At 45.4% G+C, this 7,818-nt stretch overlaps 1 protein-coding gene across 3 annotated transcripts in view; it reads right to left on the bottom strand.

Moving 5' to 3' along the window:
- LATS2 (large tumor suppressor kinase 2) overlaps positions 1-7,818 on the bottom strand; it is a 78,599-nt gene that overhangs the window by 69,909 nt on the left and 872 nt on the right. The window contains exon 2 of one of the 3 annotated variants that reach the window (XM_006017626.3): positions 4,600-4,786. The exons of 1 other annotated variant lie outside the window; for it this stretch is intronic. The gene's annotated coding sequence lies outside the window, so the exon portion shown is untranslated. Of the gene's footprint in view, positions 1-748; positions 814-4,599; positions 4,787-7,818 lie in introns of those variants that run through there. One more of the 3 variants, XM_025196628.1, reaches the window with a different exon arrangement.

The following is a 7,818-nucleotide window of genomic DNA, read 5'->3' as shown; positions in this document are numbered from 1 at the left end:
CCGGCCGCCTCCCCGGCGGCGCTGCGCTACTCCCCGTGCGCGCCGTCCGGGCCCGCGCGGCTGTGAGTGTGGAACGCGCCGGGACTTCGCTACATTGTTGGCATTCCAAGCGCGTCACGTGACCGTGCGTCATCGCCCCCAGGGGGCGGGGCGGCACCGGGACCTGGACCAGCCCCTGCCCCAGGCGCCGCTGCCCGAGAACTTCCCCGGAATGTTTGGCGTGGGGCCCCGTGCCCTCTGCTAGAGCCAAGACCACCCCAAAGCTGCTCCGGCCCGGCCGCTCCTGTCCCCGTGCTGCACGGAGGCCGCAGGGACGCGCTGTCCTGCCCCCGCGCTCAGCGGGCGTCTCTTCGCGTTGGGACAAGGGCAGGAGGCCGCGGGGCGCTCGCGTGGGACACCCGCCTTGTGCCTGAGGCGCTTCGGCCCCGGCCTGTCCGCACATGGACACCGGGACCGGGCTCTCAGCGCTCTGCGGGGGCTAGCAGGGACCCCGCCCCAGCCAGGCTGCTCTCCGGTCGGCACCATCCCCACCCCGGGTCTGGCCCCTCTCGGCTGCAACTTAGTGGAAAGCCCCCCCAACCCTCCCCGCACCCCAGGCCCCGCTCGCTCCCCGCGCTGCCCTGCTTACTTGTGCGGTCGGCTTGGGGAGCGGACAGGGAAGGGTTCATCCGTCTGTCCTGCCCCTGGGGGGCAGGGGGGACACAAGAGTGAAGCCCGGAATCGGAGAGGGAAGGAGGGAGATTCTTACCTTTCAGTCCTCCGGGCCCCTGCCGTCCTGAACATGTGAAGCTCCAAACATGAGCTAGGACTAACACCCAGTGACATTTGAGCAGCTCACGCTATAACATGTAACAAGGCCCTGAGTTAATGTTTCCACATTTGAGTTGATGTTTTTAGGTAGAGTTAAAAACAGCCCTGCAGGCTGTTGAATAGTACCTACATTAAGAAAAACAGCTAATAGCAGAATTGCAAAAGAAAGAATTGCTTGATCAGCTGAACCTGTGGGATAAGGAGTTTATAACCTACCTGACTCTTTCTTATGAGCCTTGAAGTGAAGTGACTCCCTTGCTGCTGCCCAAAATGAAGTGCTGCTGCCGCAGGCAGTTGGTTTTAAACTTTGAGTGAGGCAGGAATCAAGGGGGGGGGGATGCAACTGCACTACTGCACCCACTCTGGATCCAGGCATTAACAACTCCCAGAGAAGGAGGACATAAAGAAAACAAACTTATAGAAGATAATACAAATACACCAAATTAACATGCAAGTTATCTCTATAGCCCTGTGCCAGGTTAGGGAGGGAGATTCTGTTCCATATTCATTTTAAATGCAGATTGTTAAAGTGTCTCCCTCTCAGGAGGAAGGATTTCAGTGTGCTTTTCTGGGGGAGTTATCTAAATACTCAAGCACATGGGTAATTTTACTCATGTAAACAGACCCACTGGTTTGAACAGGACTATCTGCTCATATAAAGCTGAGTAAGGGAATAACATGGTTTTTTTGCCGAATGGGAGCTAAATATATAGCCCCTTCAAAGCCAATAGGATAATTATGTGAGTAATGCTACTCCCATATGGCCCCGTCTTAAAACATTCTTTGAAATCTCACTTGTCTTCTAATTTTTTAATTTGCTTCATCCAAATTGTCACTACAGCCTGTGAACAACTAGGATTTTTTAAGAAGGGAATCAGTTGAAAAAACAGTTTAAGAACTTTTTCTAAAACTTAAAGTTTAGAAAACAACTCCCATGTTTTTTAGAAAAAAAGTGTAGTGACATGACATGGTTTAGCATTTTAGCAACTGAAGGCTGCCAGTTACTTTTTAGGAATTAATGTCAGACTTTCGATAGTGTCATTGACTGAAATATATTGAGGGGAAGAGAGGAAAGGAAACCTCCAACTCAGCAGAGCTACAGAAAGCCCTTGGACTCAGAACAGATTCCAGTGACAGCATTACATTGTGGAGTGAAGTGGTTCACTTTGCAATCTTCAAATATGTGAAAAACTAAAGTAAACTTTAAATGTTATGATAGATGCAGCAAGGCTTCATTTTCTGAATTACTGTTGTGCTTAGCCCATGAGGCATAGCAACATGATTGCCTAAAACAGGGTATTGCTCAATGTCTTGAGACCTTTTCCCACCAAAGTCCAGGCTGGCTTAAAGAAGCAACATCAATATAAAAATTGTGCAGCCCATGTGAAAATGTCTGCATCTTAGATACTAGTATTATCTATGTAATTAAATCTTGACAAAATTGAGACTTGCAGGGCATTTTTCATTATTAACCCTTTTTTTTTTTTCCTTTTCCAATCAATTTGGACAGCGACATTAAACTCAGATATTTCAGTTTCCAGTCAGTTTCAGTTGCTGGATCTGGCGCACTAGAATGAAGCTGTAGAGTTTGGATTTCCTGCTACAGAGTAAGAGATGGGAATTTGGGGGGGGGGAGGGGGGGGAAGGAGGAAAGCTCATCTCCTATACTACAGAAGCACTACGTCAACATGCCCTCTTGTAAACTAGCAGCTTCCTTGCACTCTTCAAGCAGAACAAACTGTGATAATAACGATGTTCCCATAGAGTATTACATACACCCTGGGAATTTGGTGTGCCTGAAGCATCATTCAACATGTCAGTTAAAACATGGTTTGGTCCCATATGCACTGAAACTATTAAGAACAAAGTATATTAAGGCACAATAATTCCCCCCTTTCAGCATTGTTTCCACGTTAAAATGGTATCAGTAGGAGGGTTATCACATAGAAAGACCAATAGCATTGTATGTCTGAGAAAATCTATTTAAGGGCTAGAGCTTGGGAAAAAAAAGCATGGCATAGGTAATGACTGGTGCTCTAGAAATATCTTAGATTCCAGCACAATGGCAATGGAATGGGCAAGACATTATTTCATTTGACTCAACTTTACGTTTAACATGGGATTAGCTATTAACTAAAACTATTAACATGGGATTCTTTTACTGGTAAACAAATATCAGAAATTATAACTAATTTTGCAATCCTCCCAAAAGAATACATAATATGTTCCCATATCCACCTATGTCCCCAAATGCATATCACCTCAATTATTAAGTTTAACAGGAGCAAGAGCAGAGCTGAGGAGATCTGCGCTGAAAGAATGTCAAGATGTTGTGTGGACTCTCACTAACACTAGGTAGTTGTACTACATGCTGACTGTCCACCTGTTGACTTTGTGAAGGCCTCTACTGACTGGATGACATTTCACAAATTGGATGTAGTACAGTAACTCTTGAACACCACAAGCAGCCAATTGCAGAATTTCAGGGAATGTTCTTGGTCTCAATGGGCAAAACCCAGAATAGAGAACTGAGGGAAGGAGGGCGTGAGGTTGAACACACAGTTCCTGGCATTTGGTGAGTATATCCAGCAATTTCAGTCAGGTCTGCAGTTATGTATAGATCAACAGGGGTGTAGGTTGTTTGTTTATCTGCTACAACCTACACCCCCCCACCCCAAAAATCAAAGAACTAGTCAATAGCAGCCATTAGCACCTTCCAGCACAACAATACCCTCATCACAGTTCTGCCCATCCTCCCAGTGTTGTTGGCTGAAGCAAACTTCCTACGGCCCAAAGTTGGTCTAATAAAAGATATCATTTATCCCCAAAGAAATTTGCCTGCCTATGGCCCAAAGCATACCGAATGGATCCAGACCATGCTGGGACAAGAAATGTAAAACCTGCCAACACATTTCCTACAATAGCCACATCACACAACAGAACCATCACCATTCCTGGATCTTATCCTTGCACCTACAGAAATTTAATATATCTCATCCAATGCACTAAACCCCCTACTGGAAAATATGTAGGAGAAACCAAACAACAACTGCATACCAGAATGAACACAAACTGAAAATCTATCAAAGACAAAAATATCCAATTACCCGTGTATGCTCACTTCTCACAAAAAAAGTGCTCTCTCTCTCTTCAAATCGCTCAGTTACAATCCTCAAAGGGAATTTACAAAACACCTTTCGTAAATGAGCCTATGAACTTCACTTCATAAATCTACTGATACAAAAAAATCATGGACTAAATATAATGTGCCATAAATCCAATGTCTATAACCTGTCTAACATCTGGTAACCTGTCTGCATTTTACCAGCTACAATCTATCACCAGCTCAACATTCCCTTTTTCCCCCACCCCACCTATCTGTCTCTATTGTCTCCCATTTCCTCTGACCCTCACTACCTTGCATTTGCATCTTCACAGACCTGCTTTTTGCATTTTGGCTTCTATTCCACCCAGGAGAATACACAAAGCACCACCAGACTCTCCCTATGCCTGGAAAAGGGTGTTTGTGCCTGAAAGTTTGCAAAGAATAGTTTTCCAAATATTGAGTTGGTCTAATAAAAGATATCACATTTACCCAAAGAACCGTGTCTGCCATCCCAGTAGAACTGAATGTCTCCTCTCCCAGACAAAATTAAATAATGATAAATAATAAGTATGTGAGAGGAAGTTGCAGGTCCTTCTGCAGAGGAGAGTAGGCCTTAGGCTGGGATTCCTCTCCTTTTCCTTCCTCTGTTCTCTCTTCTCTGCTTTCAGGGTAAGATACTTCACCTCGAAACAGGCTGTAGTTTGGTTGAGGTTGTGGCCTCATTGGGGTAGATCAGCAGCCAACTCCTCCCAACTCTTGATGTCAGCATCCGTTTTCTTGAGGTGTGCCTTCAATGTGTCCTTGTAGTGTTTCTTCTGGCCACCCCAAGATCTCAGGCCATTACTGGGAAGTACATACAGAGTTCCTAGCCTGGAGAAGAAACAGAAGAATCTGGGGCAGGGCAGCCACACAAAGTTCCTGCCATGGTGAAGAATATGGCTTGTATGGCAGTTTCCCTAGCTCTAAAGAGAGGATCATGATCTCAGTCTTTGTGAAGTATTGTGAAAAACAGGGGGTAAATGGCTCTTTGTAAGAACAATCAGTATTTTACTATAAGATGAGGGGCCGAATCCCATAAATTAGATAGTCTCCTAAACTCCCAATGAAATCAATCAGAGTTTAGATGCCTAAACAGGAGTTAGGTAGCTAAATACCTTTTTAGGTCTGTAACAAGTCTATAACTTAAAGCCCAGAATCTCAGTTCAGCATTTATTTAAAAGGGAGTTGTGTAGATTTCTCCAACAATCTATTTTAGGTACTTATAGGGCACCTCTCCCCTAGGTATCTCAGCACTATGCTGGGTAGCTCTGCTCATTTGTGGAATACATTCATTTTTAGCAAATTTGTAAAATGTTTCACATTTAGCTTACCTATTGATGTAATTTGAACCATTTGCATCTGAGGCATTTAAACTACATTATGCACTCTACAATAAACTGCTAACTCAGACTTTCATTTGCATTTGTTGGGAAAAGAAACATTTTTAGTATGTTTTAACCTCTTGGATGCAACAATTATTCTGTGTCCACTGACTGATTACAAACTTCTAACATAACTGTTATTTAATAGGATGTTACAAATCTGATTACTGGATGAAAAAAGTGTCTCATTTAATTTAAAGCAAAGGTAGCTAAGGTTATAGTAGCACAGCTTTGGGAGACAAATTCCTGAATTCTCATGTTGGCTGTACCACTAACTCATTGTATGATTTTGAACAAGTCCTTTTCCCTGTATTTGTCAAGTTTGCTTCATGGGAGTATTCGTGGAAGGATCCAAGATTTTGTAAAGGGGTGTGTAAGAGCACCACCTGGTACTTCAGGGATAGCTATGCCTTCACTCCCAGCTTTCCAGCCCTGGCAGTGGGGCAGGAAGGCCCAATCGTGGGAGCAGCACCAAGGTATTTTTTAAGTCCCTAAAGCAGGTAAGAACGTGCCCCTCAGCAGCATGTCCCCTCCCCTCCCATTCTCCCCCTCCCCTGCCCACCACTGTGCTGTCATCAACTGTTTCCAGTTGCCCTGAGAGTGGGGAACTCCAGAGCCACTCCTGCTCTGCTTCAGCTGGGCTACATAAGAAGCTGGGTTCAGTGGCAGACAGGAAGGAAATGGAGAGGGAGGGGAGATGCTGCTGAGCACAGAGGGGAAAGGAAGTGGGGCAGGGATTTGCATCTCATTTGGGGACTTAACAGAAGTCTCTGGCTGCTGCTCCCATGGGGAGATGCAACTGCACCCCCTCTGGATCCCCTGGAAACACTGTGTGGTTTAACTACAAAATGTGCATAAACTCTTCTGACAATTAATAAATGCCATTACATGTACTAAAAGAAATGCAAAACTCTATAACTCTTGGTTCAGAGATGATACCTTTTATTAGACCAACTAAGACATTGCAAAAACATATCCTTTTCTGCAAGCTTTTGGGTGCACACATGCTTCCTCAGGCTCAGGGAAAATTAAAGATAGTGAAAAGTCCCCATAGGTAGAAAATAAACTTCATTTTTGTGCAGAGGAAGCTGAAGGTGGAAGTCTGTTCCTCTGGGTTTCATAGATTCAGTCATAGATACATAGATGTTAGGGTCAGAAGGGACCTTAGCAGATCATCAAGTCTGACCCCTTGCCCTGGACAGGAAAGAGCACTGGGGTCAGATGACCCCAGCTAGGTGCATGTCTAGCCTCCTCTTAAAGACCCTCAAGGAAGGGGAGAACACCACCTCCCCTCCAGATTTTGGCAACCCTTACCGTAAATAAGTTCTTCCTCATGTCTAACCTAAATCTGCTCCCCGTCAGTTTGTGGCTGTTGTTCCTAGTTACTCCAAGAGGTGCCCTGGTAAACAGAGCATCTCCTATTCCTTGCTGTCCCCCACAATGAATTTGTAGGCGGCCACAGGATCACCTTTCAGCCTTCTCTTGCAGAGGCTGAAGAGATCCAGGGCCCTCAATCTCTCCTCGTAGGACTTTGCCTGCAAGACCCTAACCATAGGAGTGGCCTGCCTCTGAACCCTCCCGAGGTTGTCCACATCCCCCTTGAAGTGCGGTGTCAAAAACTGGACACAGTACTCCAGCTACAGCCTGACCGATGCCACATAAAGGGGAAGTATCACCTCCTTGGACCTGTTTATCATGCACTAGCAGGTGTATGACAAAGTGTGGTTAGCTTTACTGATCGCTTTATCACATTGACGACTCATGTTCATGCTGGAGTCAACAGTGACTTCAATATCCTTTTCCATCCTGTGCTGTTGAGAAGGTCCTCCCCCAGCTTGTAAGTGTGCTGGCAATTCTTTTTCCCTAGGTGCAGCACCTTGCACTTGTCTTTGTTGAACTGCATTCTATTCTGTTCTGCCCACTTTCCAAACTGTCCAGATCTGTCTCGATTTGTTCCCTACCCTCTGGTGTGTTAACTTTACCCCATAATTTGGTATCATCTGCAAAGCACTCTGTCCAAATCTGCAGATGATACCAAATTATGGGGTAAAGTTAACACACCAGAGAGTCCATGAGAGTGTCTCAGTATTGCAAGTACTAAGCATTACTATTATGCATCTGGGCATGATAGCTAAATTATCTCCAATATCTTACAGAATGTCACATCAATATTGTTTGTCAGATGGTAATTCTATTGTTAGCTCATATCAGTATTGTATACAGACAAAATCAAGAATCGTCTTAGATAACAAGACCCTGGTGGGGGGAGACTTGATTTCTGGCAGGACTGGTAAGATGATAAAGGGGCTCATTTTATCGAATGAAGCCTAAAGGGGTGCGTGACAGGGGGCCTCCTAGGGGCCGAGCTCTGTGGCCTGCCCGCCTGTCACCATGACAGGAGGCCTACTCAGGGCCGAGCTCTTCGTGGCCCGCCCACCTGTCTCTGGGCAACCGCCCGCTTATCTCGCCCGCCCTGCCTTT

Source organism: Alligator sinensis, unplaced genomic scaffold, assembly GCF_000455745.1.
Source record: "Alligator sinensis unplaced genomic scaffold, ASM45574v1 scaffold777_1, whole genome shotgun sequence".
Lineage (NCBI taxonomy): Eukaryota > Metazoa > Chordata > Crocodylia > Alligatoridae > Alligator > Alligator sinensis.
The sequence above is the reverse complement of the archived record's forward strand: the minus strand, read 5'-3'. Positions and strand labels throughout refer to the sequence as shown.